At 42.6% G+C, this 17,907-nt stretch overlaps 2 long non-coding RNA genes across 3 annotated transcripts in view; one reads left to right on the forward strand and one right to left on the reverse strand.

Annotated features, from left to right (window-relative positions):
• The window catches only part of LOC113629100 (uncharacterized), a 36,763-nt gene extending 24,237 nt beyond the window's left edge, over positions 1-12,526 (forward strand). The window contains exons 5-6 of one of the 2 annotated variants that reach the window (XR_003436389.1): positions 1,267-4,790; positions 12,516-12,526. This is a non-coding gene — a long non-coding RNA (uncharacterized LOC113629100). Of the gene's footprint in view, positions 1-1,266; positions 4,791-12,515 lie in introns of those variants that run through there. The other variant, XR_003436390.1, reaches the window with a different exon arrangement.
• On the reverse strand, positions 245-4,480 carry LOC113629101 (uncharacterized). Its single transcript, XR_003436391.1, has 3 exons — positions 4,366-4,480; positions 3,006-3,142; positions 245-645 (listed from the first exon to the last, which is right to left on the reverse strand). It is a non-coding gene; the product is annotated as an uncharacterized LOC113629101 (long non-coding RNA).
• Positions 12,527-17,907: the final 5,381 nt, after the last annotated feature.

Raw genomic sequence — 17,907 nt, forward strand, 5'->3', positions numbered from 1 at the left:
CCCTGTGTTAGTCATTAGGGATACAATGTAAATATAATTCATGCCCTCCAGAAATTTAAGTAATTCACCTTTAAAACCATTTTATTGTGCAGATCATTTTACAGAACTTTAGATGTCACTGTAAGAAATTAGCCTGGGAGTGATGGGACTGTCTAACACATCCTGTAACTCACTCAAAATATAGAATAATAGAAAACAAAGAACGCGAATGTTAGCTTAATTACTTAACATTCGCCTTTTTTTCCTGAAAAACACAGCATCCAGAATGTTCCTTTAAGGATCTAGTCTTTTGCACTTTCAGAATTCTGGGTGAATTTGCTTCTGCACATAAAATGATTTTCATTTCAGTTAGTACAATACCTGTCAGTCCCCCAGGACTTGAGGGTAAAGCCCCAGGCAGGAAGGGAACAGCCATCACATTGCCCCCAGCCCTTGGCTGGCCTTTCTTTGGGTGTGATGGTGACAGAGGCAGCATGAGGGAGCCCTGCCCTGGGAGTCGGGAGAAACCAGGAGGCAGAGACAGGTGCTCTCAGTCCAGTGTGTCAGGCACTCTGCTAATGGATGCCGCCTTGCTTCTGGACAGCTTCTTGTAAACATGCTGATTCTCATCGTGACAGGAGGACTTTACAGCTTAGATCTTCATGTCTAAAACGAAGGGTTGAGGTTACATCAGAGTTTCCCAAATTAAATTCCGCAAAACACAGGTCCCATAAGACGTTTCTTCAAAAAGCAGCCTGGGGCAGCAGTGTTGGAAAAGCTGCCCACCACACCCAGTGGTGGAGAGTCACAAGGCACAGCAGCATATGAAGGGTTCGGAGAAGCTGTACCTTCAAAACACTTTGACAGCAGCATTTCTCAAACGAGTTTGACCATGAAACCCTCTCTTCTAGTTTCACCTACTAACATCTGCTGATTCACTTAGTATCCTGAGGTACAAACTTTGGAAACATTAGAATAAACGATCTCTTAAACGCATTGATTTTATAGCATCTTAAAGCAGAAAATAGTCTTAGACATCAGAGGGCCATGAGGTTAAGATCTCATAGCTAGTCAATGGCCAAACTAGGTCCCTTTCAGTTGCCAATTTTTCACATTCTATGTGCTAACAATCGCAGTGAATGAAATTTTACTGTGAGGAAGTTTAGAAAAAGCATCAGTAATTGAAATCTACAGATAACCTTAAAGCTCCAGGGTTTCCACTTTTGGTAAAACTCTGTTGTTTGAAGTTACTCCTGATGAAGCAAAACTAATGGTGTATGTCCATAGGCTGGTGGAGATGCTACTGAGCAGAGAATTATCCACAATTCAAGAAGCTAATGAGAATGGGGGAAAGAGAAACAAACGGCACTGAGTCCAAAGCCAAGGTAATTAGCTCCTGGGTGACTAAGAGTAAATTATCTTTTTTTTTGATACTGAGCTCAAGGAGATCCTTGGCTTTTTTTTTTAAGTACTGAGTCATATATTCCTTTGGTGTCAGAACTAAGAAAAGAGAACCGATGCTTGCTACACTGACCTCAATGTCCTGCGCTCTGGTAGTGTCTCCTTAATGCCAACTCAGAAAAGCCTCACACATCACTTCACAATGGTCTTTGCCTCTACTTAAAAGGACAAATTTTAGGCTTCAATTTCTTTTCATGCTATTTGCTTGAAAAGAATTCTTTAAGTTGGTGGCTAAGTAAACAACAGTATTCTCCTAGCAGTGAATTGGCTGTCCCACAATCCCAACTGTAGTATAGCCTAACCCCAAAGTAATTAAAGAATCAAGTGATTTGCATTCTTTGTCTATAAAACTACTCTTGAGTAGCAGATGGCAAACACAAATGATTTGCTCTAGAGACATATGGAAACCTCTCTGTTTCGTAAAAGCCTCAATGAATATTAAACGCCGAGTGATGTCACTCACTGCAGAAATAAAATGTTGTGATAATCCCCAAAACAGGCCTAATTAGGCCATACAGCTACTTGAGTTTCAGAAAGTAATAGGAGGGAAATTACTATGTGATTGGGATTTCATTAACAGTTCTTCTTAATCTGAATATTCATCCTGGCCCCAAAGAATTACCTATTCAGCCTTATTTCTTCAGCATTCTATTAGATTGTACCATAATTTATAATTGTAAATCTTAAAAATGAGTAATCAAAGAGATCTGCTTGATTTCATGTTAACTCTTCAGTTCTGCCTGAACAGCAAGAGCAAAAATTTCAAGAGAGATAGGGTGTTTTATCACAGGTTTGGGAGCATTCACCGTGCTCCCTGATAAACTCTGTTTTATAAGCCCTTGCTGCTGTTAAATTGGTGGTGGGAGTGAAATCTGTGTTTAAGGTTATTCAGGAAATGATTATCCATATTAAGCAGGAATTGGAGGCAGGAATCTGATTGAATATGGCTCAAAATACAAAGGAGAATTTCATTTTTCTCTTCATCCTGTAGATTGGCAATCCAATAAGTTGTTGGCAACCCAGTAACTTGTTCTCGTCACAGAAAGGACTGAAACTTTGCACTCCTTGGAAAGAGAGAAGTACTGATAACTGAGTCATAGGGTGAACTGAATGCTTTTTAGAATAAGGAACTAGGTGTCTTGGGCTCCTTTCCAGCCCCACACTCTGCCTGGCCTCCAAGGCCTCCTAGGCCTGTTGATGAATCTCCTCAATTCACTAGGGTGTTTAGTTGGCCTTGGAGACCGAAGTCTGTAAGACCAGAACCCCTAAGGCAGATCTCAGGATATCTGTTAGGAGCTTGGGTTCAAGAGCCAAAGGATTTTATAGACAGAAATGGATTCTCTAGTCCAGCCTCTTTCATTTTACAAATGAGGAAACTGAGGCACAGAAGGGTTGTTGTCCTTCTTTTAGGTCACAGAGCTAGTTAGGGGCAGAGCTAGGAACGGAACCCAGGTCACCTGATGCTTTGTCCAATCTTCCTTCCATTTAAAAAGTCCCAGGACAGGCTTGTCAGGGCCTGATAGAGAATTTAGAAAGTTCAAGGCTATCAAAGTGTTTAACCTTACCTGGTTGCTGAAGTGGGGTAGAAAAGGGACCAGGTGTCTAAGTGCCTGTGTTAATTCTAGCTTTGGACCACCCATCGCCTCCTCAAGGAAACAGTATTTCTCTCTTGCCTCTTCTTTCCAGTTCAACATCAATCCGTCTGTTTAAGAGAAAGACAAGTCAGAATTTTCCTGGATTCAGCCCCATGACCTCTCCAGAAATTTCAACATAACTGAACACGATATGAATATCTATATGCATTTGACACTGAAACAGGTTATAGTTTTCATTGGTTGCTTCTACAGCATTGTTGCCTCCTGTCTTCTCTATTTCTAACAGGATCCTGTGATTTAGGGTGAGTTTGACCCCGTATTCAGCTCGAATGACTTAAGCCAGTTGGCTTACGCCATTCTCTTGGACCCTAGGATTGGTTCACGGAAGGGCAGTCAGGGCCCATGGAACTGAATTCTAGGGTATTTATTTGAACTCCTGAGAAAGAGGATTCTTTACATTCTGCTCTCTTTGAATCTAGGTGTCCCAGGAGTTTCAGCAAGACATTTTGCAACCACATGAGGCCAGGCTGTTGAAATCAGTGTTACTTTGAGGAAGCATTGCTAAGAAACCAAGAGAGAGAAACCAGGTCCTGGGCATGTCATTTGAGCTGCTGGATCACTCACCTGTCGCTAGTTCTAGATCTGATTATTTTAGTATATGATTAAGTAAATATTTTTATTATTTAGCATTTAGTATTCTATTATTTACTGCCACACGTATCTCAATACCTCTTATGATGCTGATTGTGAGTTTCATAACATCTTGACTTTGCCATTGGATCAAAGTCCATTTTAAAGTTGGTTCCAAAAGGCTTTCTTTAATCACTCATTCTAACAAGAAACTCTACCCAAAGCACATAGTACTTACTGTGTATGTGCCTTATTTGACACAAAATGCTACATAGCGATGCCCAGGCTAATGAAAGGAACGAATTTCACTAACATATTTTATTGTCAAAAACTTTATTATTAGAGAAGGAAATAATACAAGTGTATTAGAATAGATTCCTTCCAATCCACCCTATAGTAGAGTAAATTTCATGTAGCCATTTTTTGGTATTATCATGTCATTTTTATTTAATTTTTACATTCAGTGGAGATATGCAAAATATTTAACAGTTTGGCATAAGCACTTGACCAATCAGATTGGATGTCTGACCAATCCGAATTAAAAGCCAACCAATCAGAACAGACACCTGACCCATCAGAATAGATGAAGTGTGTGTCTGCCAGGTATCTGCCTCCCATTTATCATTGAACTTTTCGCTTGTGGGATCTCCCCTCAATTACCTGGGAAACAAACTGAGGGCAGGGACCACATGACAGATACCTTTGCATGCTCCAGGTAGGCCTTGCTGAGCTGGTTTCACAGTGTGAGTTTGTTTGAGTAGACATTATTCAACCAATGATTGCTCAGGAAACATCAGTGGGTGGAAAGAGTGCAGTGTGTCCCTCTCTGATGAAGATAATTGTAGAATTATCCCACTGGATTATCACTAAACAAATAGCATGGTTTGGGATGACAGACAGTTGATAAGAGAAATTGGTATTTTTGAGGAGTTATCATTCAATATGGTCTTGACAAGCTAGAGAAATAATGTATAATCACACTGATTTTTTAAATACAACAATAAATAGTATACTTACAAAATGAATAACATATAAATAGAAGGTAAAGTACAACCAGAAAAGTATTGGTGAGGCTAAAAATACCTAGGTCTTATAGCAAATAATAAACTGAAGGTGTCCCAGAAGGTACCTAGACTGGGGACTTCCCTGGTGGTCCAGTGGTTAAGACTCCGTGCTTCCATTGCAGGGGGCACAGGTTCTTTCCCTGGTCAGGGAACTAAGATCCCGCATGCCATGCGGTGTGGAAAAAAAACAACAACAACCTAGACTTCTGGCATGATAGTCAGATGTTCATTCATTCGTTCAACAACTCAGTACCTACTATGTGTAAGGCATCATTCTAGGCATGCTGGCGACACAGAAATCAGCAATGTCCCTTTCCTCAAAAGGCTCAAGTTTTAAGGGAGAAGACAAAGAAGTACACAAACTTTAGATAACAGAGAGAGAACTTATTCGATGACTGAGTCATCAGTCATTGAAAATAATCACCATGAAGGACATCTCTGTAGCCTACCAGGACAGCTGTGCTCAACAGATGGCAGAGGACCAGAACCCAAGGGTGGTTGGACAGAAGCATCAGCACTGATGGGTACAGACTGACAACCAGAGGTTGCTTTGTCCCTAATTTTTCAGGACCATATAAGCACCTGGATTCTTGTAGGATACAGTTAAGGGGAGGACAAGTCTCAATAATGTTTGGTACCAGTTTTGCCAGCCCTTGAGGAATAGGGGTCTCAGCCAAGTTTAATTTCACTTAAGCAGTTAAGAAAGGTGACATTTCTCACATTCAAGTGTCATGGAACAATTTAAACCAGTTAAGGAATGCTTGAATTAATTTGAAAATTTGCCTAGAGAACACACAGACCCTCAAGAATGTGTTTGTAGATTCTTGGGGGTTAAAGACCCCCAGGATGAATAAACTACTGTAAAAAGTGAATAATGGCTCTTGGAATTGTGCAACATGGCAGTCCTGCTTGCTACCATGAGAAAAGCCAGACTGAGGACAAAGTAACCATATAGAGGAGGGCAGCAACAAGATAATACAGGAAAATGAACTACATTCTGATCAACCAGCCTGAAGCTCACGAAGACCTCACATCAGCGAGAACTCCTTTCATCATCATCACCCCACCTTCCTAGAAAATTCACGTGTAAGAACTCAGTTTGACCTAGCCTGGCCATATGCCCACCTCTGTGGCTGAAGGAATAAAGTACCATGATTCACAGCCCCCAGAGGGGGAGGAGTGGCTGCCCCAAAGCAGGAGGAACAGAGTACTGGCCTGACAAAAACCACAGAGGGTAAACTCCTTGGACAGCTAGATTCCTGTTAAGTCAAGCTGCCATGTACATGTTAAACTTATCAAAGGCTTCAATAAACATTTACAGAATTAAATTGAAAGTGCTGGTCTGCTTAGTATCTGCAGTGACATAGCATTTTAAGAGTGGGTTTGGGCAACTGGCAAAAAAGTATTGATGCGGTTTTCTCAGAACATAGTAACGTGCCACTGGTAGAAAGAAAAGAAAGTGGCAGCCAGCAATCTGTGATCTGTGGGACCCTTAGGTCTACAAATACACTTATTGTCCAGTCTTTCGAGCAAAGTGCCTTGATTCAATAATAGTTACTACCACCCAAATCTGATCTCTAAGTAACATGTTGTTATATAAAATATGAAAATTCATAATTCACAAAAGGAAAAAAATTGGATTCTTCTTGAAGTAGTGTCAGTATATCAAAATGCTTGAATGGTTCAACAGTGGTATAAAGACTGATCAGCTAGAAAGTCCCAAATGTTATACACACTTGCTAATAGAGAAAAGCCAGGGAAGTGAAAACAAGACAAAAAAATTTTTAATTCCCATCAGTTAACAAAATTCCCCTAAGGAAACTTAGGGACTTTAAGATTCCTAACCCTAGCTTCTCTTATGAACTTAAGTTCTTTGCCACATCAGCGTGTTCTTATGCATACAGAGAGAGAATGCCAGTAGTTGCATGCAGGTAGTGGAACTAAAAGTTATTTTAATCAGTACACGTTTTACAGAAGAAAGAGGATTCCAGTGGTCTTTGAAGATTTTTTTCACTTCTTTTCCAAATGGAGAGGAAGGTGCTGTCTACGTTTGTTCAGCCCTGGCTGAGGCCAAGTTCACAGACTTGCCCAAGAACTGTCTGGGACAAGGAGGCTCAGCCTGTGCCAGAGGACAGAATCCCTCCTCATTAGGGGATAGAAACTGTGACTCTGACCTTCTTAGAGATCTGTTCCCATCAAGTGGACTCTAGAAATTAGACATTAGATTAGCAGCAACCCTCTGGGTACTGTAAGAAGTGTGAGTTAATGACACATTTTATCTTTTTTTTTTTTCACAATAGAAGGTGAAAGCAGCTCCTAGGCCCAACTGAATTTTCTCGTCTTTCTTGTCTCGCAACAAGACGAAGAATGGAATATCACTGGCATTGAACATAAAGTCACAAGGCACACAAGATATGTTTTAGAAAAACCTGCTATCTTGTTCAACTAACTGTCCAAGTTTTCTCCTTAGTCTACTAATGGTTGAGTCCACTGGTTCCCTTAATAACCTTCTCTAACCTTCCAAAAGGTGTTTCCTTAGACCTAAGAACCATAGACTGTGGTTCTCATATGCTTTGGCCTCAGGAACCCTTAATCCTCTTAAAAATTATTGAGGACTCTAAAAAGCTTTTGTTGGTATTTGACATGTTAAAAATTACAAGGGAGAAGAGATGAGAGACAGAGAGCCCTGAATGGATAGAGCTTCTGGTCCCAGACCTCCTTAGCTATTCGCTTGCCCTTCCGCTTTACCTGAGCCATTAAATCCCCCTTTCATGAGAGCGTGATATGGTTGGGTTTCTGCCCCTAGCGACTGAAAGAGGCCTGAATCATACATCCACAAAACAAAGAATAATCTAAGGCAAGAAATAAAGGATTAAATTGAGTATAACAGAATGCTGCTTTCCCCCCATTTGTTATCCATAAAAGTGAGAGCCTACAGAGGGTTGAAGAAGGTAAGCATCACCACTAACATTTTTCTACATTGCCTTAAGGATTTCAGAGTGCTTTCACATTCAGTATTTCACTTAATTTTTCCTACAACTTTATGAAACAACTTGTTTTATACCCATTTTACAGATCAGAAAACTGAGGTTCAGAAAGCCTATGTGCTATTAAGCAGCTGAGCCAAGACAAAATCCAAATCTTATCCTCCAGATTCCCACGGTCATAGTTCCTGCCTCGCATGAATGCTTGCAGTTTTATAGGGCACAGGCCTGCAGCACAAGCCTTGAAAATTTCAATTCCCAGACTTTTTGTCCATCTTCCTGCGGGAGGAGATGAGCGGTCTGCATAGCAGATCCTCTAAAATACCCACTGTATTTCGCTCTGCTCTGGAGGCGTGAAGAAGAGAACAGGAGTGGGGTTCAAGTGAGAACCGCAATCATTCTTTTCGAGCTCCGTAACTGACGGGCTGCGGGAGGGGGCTCAGACGTGGTGCTGGGCAGCAGCTGGAGGAGAAGCCAGGTAAGGCACTCTGCAGATAATCCACAGCCTGCGCCAGGGCAGCTAGAAGGAAAGAAAGCATCTCAGCTGCGGGTCGCGGTGGAAGAGATGCGGGATCGGCTGGACTCAGATTCCGAGGTCCTGGATTTGAAAGGCACCAGCACACAAAGAAACGACGAAGTTAAGTTCCGGTGGTAGGAAACGCAGAGTTGGAAACCGGCCCTCCCTGCCTACCTCGAGTGGAAACGCCTAACCCCCGATCACCCAGCCCAGAGCGGCTCTTCTTTTATCCTTTGGGGCCGCGGGGACAGCCTGCCCCGGGCACGCCCGAAGCTCCTCAAAGGAACTACAAGCCCCACCAAACACTGGGGCGCGGGCGGTGATGACGAAGCCTCCGCGGATTGGCCATGCGGGGCGGGGCGCGCAGGCCTTCTTTGAGGAAGGGGGCGGGGAGAGGGGCGGGGCGAGCGGCGGCGGCTCAGCGGGCACGCCCCCTCGCCCGCGGCCCCCTCCCCGCCTCTCTCCGCCGCTCCTCGCGCTCCGCGGTCAGAGGGCCGGAGCGAGAAGATGGCGAAGACGTATGATTATCTGTTCAAGCTGCTGCTGATCGGCGACTCGGGAGTGGGCAAGACCTGCCTCCTATTCCGCTTTTCCGAGGACGCCTTCAACACCACCTTCATCTCCACCATCGGTGAGGGAGGGGCCGCGGCCGGGGACGGGGAGTGAGAAATGGGGAGCGGGTGCGAGGGGGCCGGGAGAGAGGGGTGGGAGGGCTTGGGAGCCCCAGGGAAGGGACCCCGGGGACAGCAGGGCTGCGAGGGCAGTGGGAGAGGGTGAAGGCATGAGGGAGGGGGGGCCGGTGGGGACGTGAGGCTGGGGGGGCGGGCGGTTGAAAGGAGGAACTTGGGGGCAAAGGAAGGGGAGGAGGAACCAGAAGAACAAGGACTAGGGGTGTTGAGAGGGTTGGGGGTGTGACAGGGAGGGGTCTTAGAGGGACAGAGTCGGGGGGACACAGGAAATCTCATGGAGAGAGAGAAGGGAATAGTGGGTGTGAAATGGATTAAAAGAGAGGAAAGAGGAAGGAAATGTGAAGGGGGAAATGAAGGGTTGGGGGAATGGGAATGGGAGGTCCGTGAAGTAAAGGACAGAGGACACAAGGGACAAGAGAAGTGAGAACCCGGGAATCCGGAAGGAGTTCGGAGGAATGAGTGATCAGGAGGTAAGGGATGAGGGGCACTGGCTACAAGAAGTCTGGTCATAGATATCATGGGAGGGGGCAGAAGAAAATTGCAGGTAGAAGATGAGTTCAGGGAGCCAGAGGATGGAATGAGGATACTTGGTGGAGAAAGTAAAGGAGAGCTGGCTGTGAAATAGAAAGGAAAAAGGGAAGCAGAATACACAGTAGAGAGGTTGAGCAGAGAAGAGAGAAGATGGGATAGGGAGAGGAAATGGAAAGTAGGACTTTCTCCAGTAACTGGGAGCACTGGTTACCATTTCCTCTCTCTTTACTCCCTTTGGATCAAGTGCAGGAGAAAGAGCAAAAAGTGACTAATAATGAGATACGGTGTATGGAGCATTAAATTGTTCTGTGAGTGTTAAGGGGTGTTAAGAGGATGGGTGACTTTGGGAATGGTGTGGTCAGGAAAATGTGGTTCATTCCTTTACTATCTCCTGTGCCACAGCACTTCTCAATTTTTAAAGTTCTTAGCCTTGAAGGTTTAATAATCCTCAGCTGGGGAATTGATCTTACATTCTGCCTGCCTCCCTGTATATTTTCCTTTGGTTTTAATTATTACTTGCTAAACGAATCACAACATGCAATATACCCCTCAGTTACTTTCAATTGATTCTGATTTTTCTGGTCTTGGCTGGGAGCTGTCCTTCCTACTTTTGGAAGACTCTGGTCAGGTAACAAGATCTCTAAACGTAAACCTAAAGAAGAGCAAATCAGAGCTGGTTTTAAGCTGCCTGTACAAGTGATCTTAACATCATTTCCCTTGTTAAATAGCTGCTGTTAATTAAGGCCCTTAAGAATCTTAGCTCTTGGTTGTCTGGATAATGTCATGGCTTCTCATAGCGGCTCACTTAAGCATCTTTCAAATGGTTCTTACAGCATATTTCGCCATGAATTGCTGGGATTATTAGGGGGCTAGTGCTATGGTAATGAGTTATGTTTTAAGGATAGTTTATCATTTATAAAAGAAGAATATTGGGGTGTAGAGCACTCTTCAGCCAAGCACTAGGAAAGGCTATGGTTTGTTTGTTCTGGCGTCTTTCATATGGATTGAGTGGTCTGAAACCTCCTGGGTGTTATGAAGTCTGGGCTTAGGGAAGTTTGAGTTGCAAGTTCTTGGCAGTCATTCTTGAGTGGGACTTTTTCTCTTTGGAGGAAGCAGATTTTAAATGTCATGTCTCAAGTATATTCCTAAGAGATTTGATGGGAGCTGTTGCGGCAACCAAAAGGCATTAATTTTTGATGCTGGTACTCATTTCAAAACCCCATAACCCTTTTTCATTGTTGAATGCACACTGCAGTCCAGATGGTAAAGGACGGTTTCTAACAAGTCGAGTGGGTTGCCTTTTGTCCGTTCTATGAGTGACCCTCCCAGAAGTATTCCCCTGCATCGAAAGTGACTGAATCTCACTGATGCTGTTTCCATTAAGCTCCTTTTTTGCTTGTTTGTAATAGTTTTATTAGTTTCCTCTTTTTTGGTCTTAATTTTTGCCCCACCTTTTCTGTGAGGGTGCCTGCTTCCTTTTACAATAGTAGCTTTGAAAAGTTACCTTTCATTCTGAAGGAGTACAATCTTTCTTCCGTGGATTTTTAAATTTTTTTTTTTTAATGATTGAGATTTCGTTTTGTGGAGGGTTGCAGCTATTAAGGCAGGAAAACAAGTGTCCTGAAAGAGCTTAGAACTGGAGGTAGACGTTAAATGGGGTGAATCTCACGTGTCATGTTGTCCTTTGTATTTTCCGTGGGGTGGATGTGGTAAAGAGAGGCTCTGAGCTTTGTCTTCAGTTGACATGGAGGAGGGGAAATCCCATTCAGCCCCAGAGCTCTGACAGGAAGTGGTGGCCCACTGCCTTCAAACAGCACAAAAACTGTACATACGTACAACCTAATGCTTTGGAGTTGAAGTTAAGCTAGGAAAATAAGGTGAATGTTAACATCATTCTAGTGAAAAGTTCCACACACACCGATCACAAACATAGGCTTGGAGCGTCCACATCTCTGGCAGCAATATCTACCCCCCTCCAGCCATCACCCCTGTTTCCAGGTGATCTGAGGTTGCTGAGGGGAGAGTTGGTGGTCCATCTCCTCCCAGTCATAATTATTTCTTGAGGCACCTCAGTGTGGAAGTTTCCAGGGCTTTTCTGACTGCCACATCATTGCTGACAAAACTTGATAAGGTCTACGTCCCAGGAATTGTCCATTCCTTAATGGGCATTTCTTAATACATGGGGTTTGTGTGTGTGTGTGTGTGTGTGTGTGTGTGTGTGTTGGGAGATATGTATGGATGCCTGTTTCTTCCCATGGAGATACATTTACAGTCTTAATTTTGCTTCGTTAAAATTTAAGTAGTTTTAAAAAAGGACATCTGCCACCTCTAGACACTGTTTTGATAGGGGTTCTGCATTCATGAAAGGAAGGAGGCAATCAGTCATTTTGATTACAGAAACAGTTGTCGCACAGATGCTTTCTTCTTTCATGTATCTAAGGTTCTGGTATCTTCTCTGATGTCCCAGCTTCCCTCATTTCCTTTCTGCTCTTGGGGGTGGTAGAGGGTACAGTTTTTTCAACTGACCTGTTGGGACTCTTTTCATATATCAGTCAGATAATATTTAACTTTTGAGTAGGGATGTTTTATCCATTTGAAGTTGTAGGCCCAGTGTCTAGGACCAACAACCAACTAGCATTTCAGTTCAAACGAAAAACTCAAGAACTGAAAAAAAAAATTTTGATTGACTCCCCAAGCCCCTTACATGATCATTAATAACGATTAATTAAATGTATGTAAAATGTAGCATTAAGACAACTAGGAAACGGTAATACAGTAGCTCTGAATTATATTTCCTATGTGATGTGGGTACATTTTAATATTGATGCGAGGGTCATATCGATGTCTTGGAATGACCTGTACCGAACAAGGTGCTGGGAGAACAGAAAGAGAAAACCCAGCCCTGTCCTCTAACAGGACAGTCTAAGCTTCCTCCCTTAACTGTCTCTCCCCTGCCCTGCCCCCTTCTTCCTGTTAGGGTATTTCCTGAGTGGTTTTATTATTTAGTATAGTCATAGTTTGACAGCAGAGTCTTAGAAATTATCTACCTTATGCCCATGGCCCAGTTTTATAAGTAAGAAAACTGAGCTTAGGTTGATACTGTCAAGATCACACAGCTGATTGTAGAAGAGCCTCTAGTGAAACCCCAGATTCAAGTCTGGATCACTTTTCACGACTGAGCTGCTGCTATTTCTGATCAGTATGATCACCACCATAAATTCAAGTCACCATCTTTTCCAGGGAGGAATTCGATTTTGCACGTTTGCTTTTATGTGAGGAAAGTTAAGGTGTTCCCATTTGGAGTAGCTGTATCACTTTAGGGAAACAGTAAATGCTAATACAACTCAGAGTCCTATAGGAGTTTATATGGGCTAACTCGGCACGTTGTAACTGTCCTTTGCCCTTTCTATGTCTGTAGTTTCACGTTAAGAGATCAAAGTATCCTGCCATTAAAATTCCTTCCATGTGCAAAATAACTAATGACGTCATATTAATGTGTGCTGATAATTGTTGCAGCCTAGTGCCTAACATTTTATTCCCTAACATTTTTATTCCTTAACATTTTTTTCTTGGATTCACTTACTTTCGCTTAGGGGTTGGCAAACTATCGCCCACAGGCCAAATGTGGCCTGTGGCCTGCAGCCTGTTTTTGTGCAGTCCACAAGGGAAGAATGTTTTTTACATTTTTAAAGGGTTATTAAAAAGTAACACAAAACAAAGAATATGCAACAGACACCATATATGTCCCACAAAGCTTAAAAATATTTACTAACTGTTCCTTTACAGAAAGAGTTTGCTGACCCCAGCTTAAAATTAAAAACTGTTTTTGGTTGGTAGCAATTCAAAGTTTTTATCAAGACTGATTGACTGAAAAACAAACTTTGTCGTATTTACATTTTTATCCAAGATGATATCAACATTTGGCTGAGTATAATCCAGATACGTAGTGCAAGTAGATTTTAATTTTCATAGTTGTTTTCCATGGTTTCAACCTCTCAAACAAAAATATGTAAGGGACAGGCAACTTCAAATTGAACATTTTGTACATAAAGCCTTATTTTAATGTCACTGTGTTTTTTTTTCCTCTTGTGAGTGTCAGTATTTTATTTTGGCGTGGAAGACGGGAAGCTGGAAGATACACTGTATTTAAAATTTTCTTGGTTCCCCCTCACATTGTGGAAACCCCCTCCCCCCAGAGCTAATCTGTTCAAATACTTAAAAATTACAGCAGCAAAACAAAAGCACAGAAAAAAGAAAACCGGATAGAGAAGGTAGCCAGGCCAGTAGTGTCACTTGGTCTGGACGACTGAGGTGCTGGACAGGAGCTTCTGTTTCTGTTTTTTCTTTTCTTCCTCCTTTCTCTTCAGAGAGGGGATCTGGAGTAGCTGGCATGTCCAGTTTCGTGAATGCTGCTTCAATAGCTTGGCTGAAGGAATTCTGGAAACTGGGCACAGGAACACTGTCTGCGTTATCACTCTCCCCATCGCTGTCCACAGTGGCAGGAGGACCTAAGCTGTTTTCATCTTTCTTTGGAGCAGTTTTGGGCCACACATCTGCTTTTGCCTTTCCAATTCTCAGCATCTGGGCAAAGGAAGGGAAGGGAGAGTCTTCTTCCAGACTCCCAATGCAGAATGAAGAACTGCCCTGACCGGCGGTGGGTGACAGAGGGGTCCGCAGAAAGTCTGCTTGGGAACCTGGACTTCTGCTAAGAGGAGAAAGGGAGAGAGCCCCATGGCCCTTTCTTTCAAAGCTGTCGATAGACTTCCCATCTAGGTGATAGCTTTGAAAAGAACACTGTTTCAGGATTTTAATACTTGATCATAAAGGGTTAAACTCATCTCCTCAGTTAGTGTTCTAGCGAATGCAAAATGCCATTCCACAAATCAAGGATGGGAGTGGGAAACTGAGTCTTGGAGACAGACCTAGATGTGTCTTAAGAATAAGCGTACTTTAACAAAGAGCTTCACCAGCTGTTCTGCGTGGCAGCAAACCAGGGAGGAGGTTCTCTTGGCAACAGCACCAAGATTGTTTGGATCCTCTAAGAAAAGCTGGAGAGAGATAGGTTTGGATATTGTCTTAGAGGAAAATGTCTGGTCTTTGAAGACAAGGAAAAATTTAGCAGTTGATATTTTAGTGGAATCTGATAACTGAACCTGGAAGGAACCATGGAACCAGAAGTGGGAGACCAGGGAGCTGCCGACATGGCCTGAGGACATGGCTGGCTCTAGGTCAGATCTGCCTGCCTGCACACAGGACCGTTCTGGAGACCAGCACTCTGGTGTGTGTTAGAATGACTACGTGGGAAAATTCGGCAGGAAAGAGTTTTCATAGCAGGATGAGAAGAGGGTGGGAGTGGGGAATGGGGAAGTAACTGTTAGCTGGTGAGTGATATCATGGAACATAACATAATATGGATCTTCTGAAATTTAAGTAGCCGATGTAGCGGCTTGGTTCATGTTTGGTGTTAGGGAGATTGCATGGTCAATTAAGAGCAATAGGTCTGGGGTCAGATCAGGGTTCATGTCCTGACATCTGCCGTTCCTTCATCTCTGGCCTTTAGTGAGTCAGTTGTCCTTCTAGGGCCTTCGTTCCTTTATCTGTACTAGAGTATACTAATACTATACCAACTTTTCAGCGTTGATGTGAGTTCCCTAGGGCAGGAATCAAATCTTATTCACCTTTTAAGTCTCCAAGGCCAATCAATTGGATGAATGAATTATGAAAGCACTATATGAGCTATAAAGCATTGCTTAAATTTTAGTTGTTATCTTTCATAATATTCTAGATAACTAGACGATGTCTGAGGCAAGATTAAAAGTGCTTAATTTGAATTCTTAATACAAGAATGGTATTTCCCCCACTGTAAAATGCTGTCTTTCTATAATCAGTTTTAAAGGGATATTTTAGACTCTGAAAGATATTTCACTTGTCTTTCGGTCTCCATAATAAACTGTTTAACACCCTGCTTCCAACCCCCCACTAACATAAATACCAAATAGAAAATGAGTGAAATCACTGGGTTTGCTTTAGAAGAGCCATTTCAGCTTTGTCTTTGCCCATTAGCTTCAAACAATGCAACAGATGCCTATTAACAGTTTCATGCCCGGTTTTAATTAGCAGATGGAGCTATGTTTGTGTCTGTGTTCTGCCCAGCACTGTTTGAGTGACAGGGTAGTGAGTGGTTTGGAATTGGGCTGGGCGTTTGGGTTGAATAAAGCCAAATTCTATTTTTAAAAAGATGAATATAAACATTTATTATATAGAACCGCTTGTGTATCTCAGTGAAACAGCATAGTGTCTAGAGTAAAACTAATGTTTGCAGTTATGTTTTCTGCTCTTATTATCCTTTAGAAATTACATAATATGGAAAAATACGTTTTTATGACTTAAATGAAGGTTTTTGGGTAGTCTTGAAACTATCATGTAGTGGCTTTCTCTGAAGATCTGTTTCAGTATTTTGGTATAGTGGGTTGAGGACTATGCAAAGCTGGGATGAAATGGGCTTCAGCATGAATGTCGATGCTGATGGGTTGGTAGCTGCCTCCCAGCATGCTGTGTTGTATAGAGTTCTGAGGTCCTGTCTGAGCTCAGCAAGACCGAGGGCTGTGAAAGATTCCTGATGTGGGCCATGGGCAATGGACGGAGAGAGTGGATGGCAACATCCTACATATTTGCTATCTATTTTCTTTTTCTTTTCTTTCTTTTCTTTCTTTTTTTTGGCTGTGTCAGTCTCAGTCGCGGCACACGGGATCTTCGTTGAGGCATGCGGGATCTTTCACGAGGCATGCAGGATCTTTTGTTGCAGCGCTCTGGCTTCTCTCTAGTTGTGGTGCACGGGCTTAGTTGCCCTGCAACATGTGGGATCTTAGTTCCCTGACCAGGGATCGAACCCGTGTCCCCTGCGTTGGAAGGCAGATTCTTTACCACTCGACCACCAGGGAAGTCCCTGCTGCCTGTTTTCTAAAGTGAATATGTAGTATCTGCTGTCCAGTGTGTCATGGTTAAATTTCAGTATTAAAACATCATCTGTCAATGACTATTACATATATATATATATATATATATGTTTTTTTAAAATAAATTTATTTATTTTGGGCTACATTGGGTCTTTGTTGTGGTGCATGGGCTTCTTATTGGGGTGGCTTCTCTTGTTGCGGAGCACCAGCTCTAGGCATGCGGGCTTCAGTAGTTGTGGCACACGGGCTCAGTAGTTGTGGCTCGTGGGCTCTAGAGCGTGGGCTGTAGAGCACAGGCTCAGTAGTTGTGGCGCACGGGCTTAGTTGCTCTGCAGCATGTGGGATCTTCCCGGACCAGTGTCCCCTGCACTGGCAGGTGTATTCTTAACCACTGAGCCACCAGGGAAGTCCTTATTGGATACATTGTGTCTGGAGATGTGTCCTTTTCCTGTGTTCAGTTTTGACTTTTGGGATTTTCCTTATTTTGCGTTGAATTATTAAGAACCTTAAAGGAAGTAGGTGCCTGATTGTCCTTAGAGGAAGAAATGTCTGCACTGCTTTTTTTTTTAAAGTTACTTAGTTACTTAGGACTTCCTTAGGGAAGCCACATAAAGTGATGGAAACAACTTGGAACCAGTTCTTGCAGCACTGTGACAAAGTATTTTCTTGCTGTCTTGCCTGTAGCATTCAGCATCAATTTAATTAGGCACTTTGGTATTTACCTGTTGCTGAAACTTTGGACATTTTCCAAGGAGCTCTCATCTTCCTCAGCCCAGAATTTTAATTCTTGGCTCCCAGGAGAAAGTGCGAAAGCTCTGCATGTCCTCATGTTCATCAGATTAGGTTTGCTGTCACTAAGACAGGCTGGATGACAGTGCTGCTTGCAGTCCCATGAGGCATTGCAGATTTCAGAGCACTTAGCAGAAGCTCGGTTAGGTATGGAATCCCACCTCATCATGATAAAAACCAACCACAAAGTCGTCAAGCAGTATGTCGTGTTTCACGGCTTCCTGCTGGCAAAGTTGGGACTGGCGTGACTTCCCCACATCATGTCGTAATTTTTGAGGGAAGAACTTGGCAGTAATTCGTTTAATAATTCATAGATATTTTCCTGATGTATAAAGTAGAAGGGCAGTCTCTAAAATGTATGATCAACTTTTGACCTGAAATATAGGGTGGTCTACTTAAAAGTTGAATTATAAGAGTTCATTTCTTATGACTGTATGCAATATTTGTTTAGCTGGAATAGGTATCGCAAAATAGTTTAATCTCATGCAAATCTCATACACGAAATCCATTACGAAAAAAATAGTTTGCATTGTGAGATGTCAGTGACTAACCCTACTGTAATTTGTTGCTTATGAATTTGGATGGGATAGCTGTTTATGTTTTTCAACAAGGAATTTTTTTTCTTAAGGTCTCTGAATAAAATCTTGAGATGGCATGGAAAACAATTCTTTATTGAGAGTTAACTGTTCCATTTTTGGAATGATTCAGACCA

The sequence above is a fragment of the Aethalodelphis obliquidens genome, unplaced genomic scaffold (genome assembly GCF_003676395.1).
Source record: "Aethalodelphis obliquidens isolate GAN/ISIS:26980383/991018 unplaced genomic scaffold, ASM367639v1 scaffold26, whole genome shotgun sequence".
NCBI classification, from domain to species: domain Eukaryota; kingdom Metazoa; phylum Chordata; class Mammalia; order Artiodactyla; family Delphinidae; genus Aethalodelphis; species Aethalodelphis obliquidens.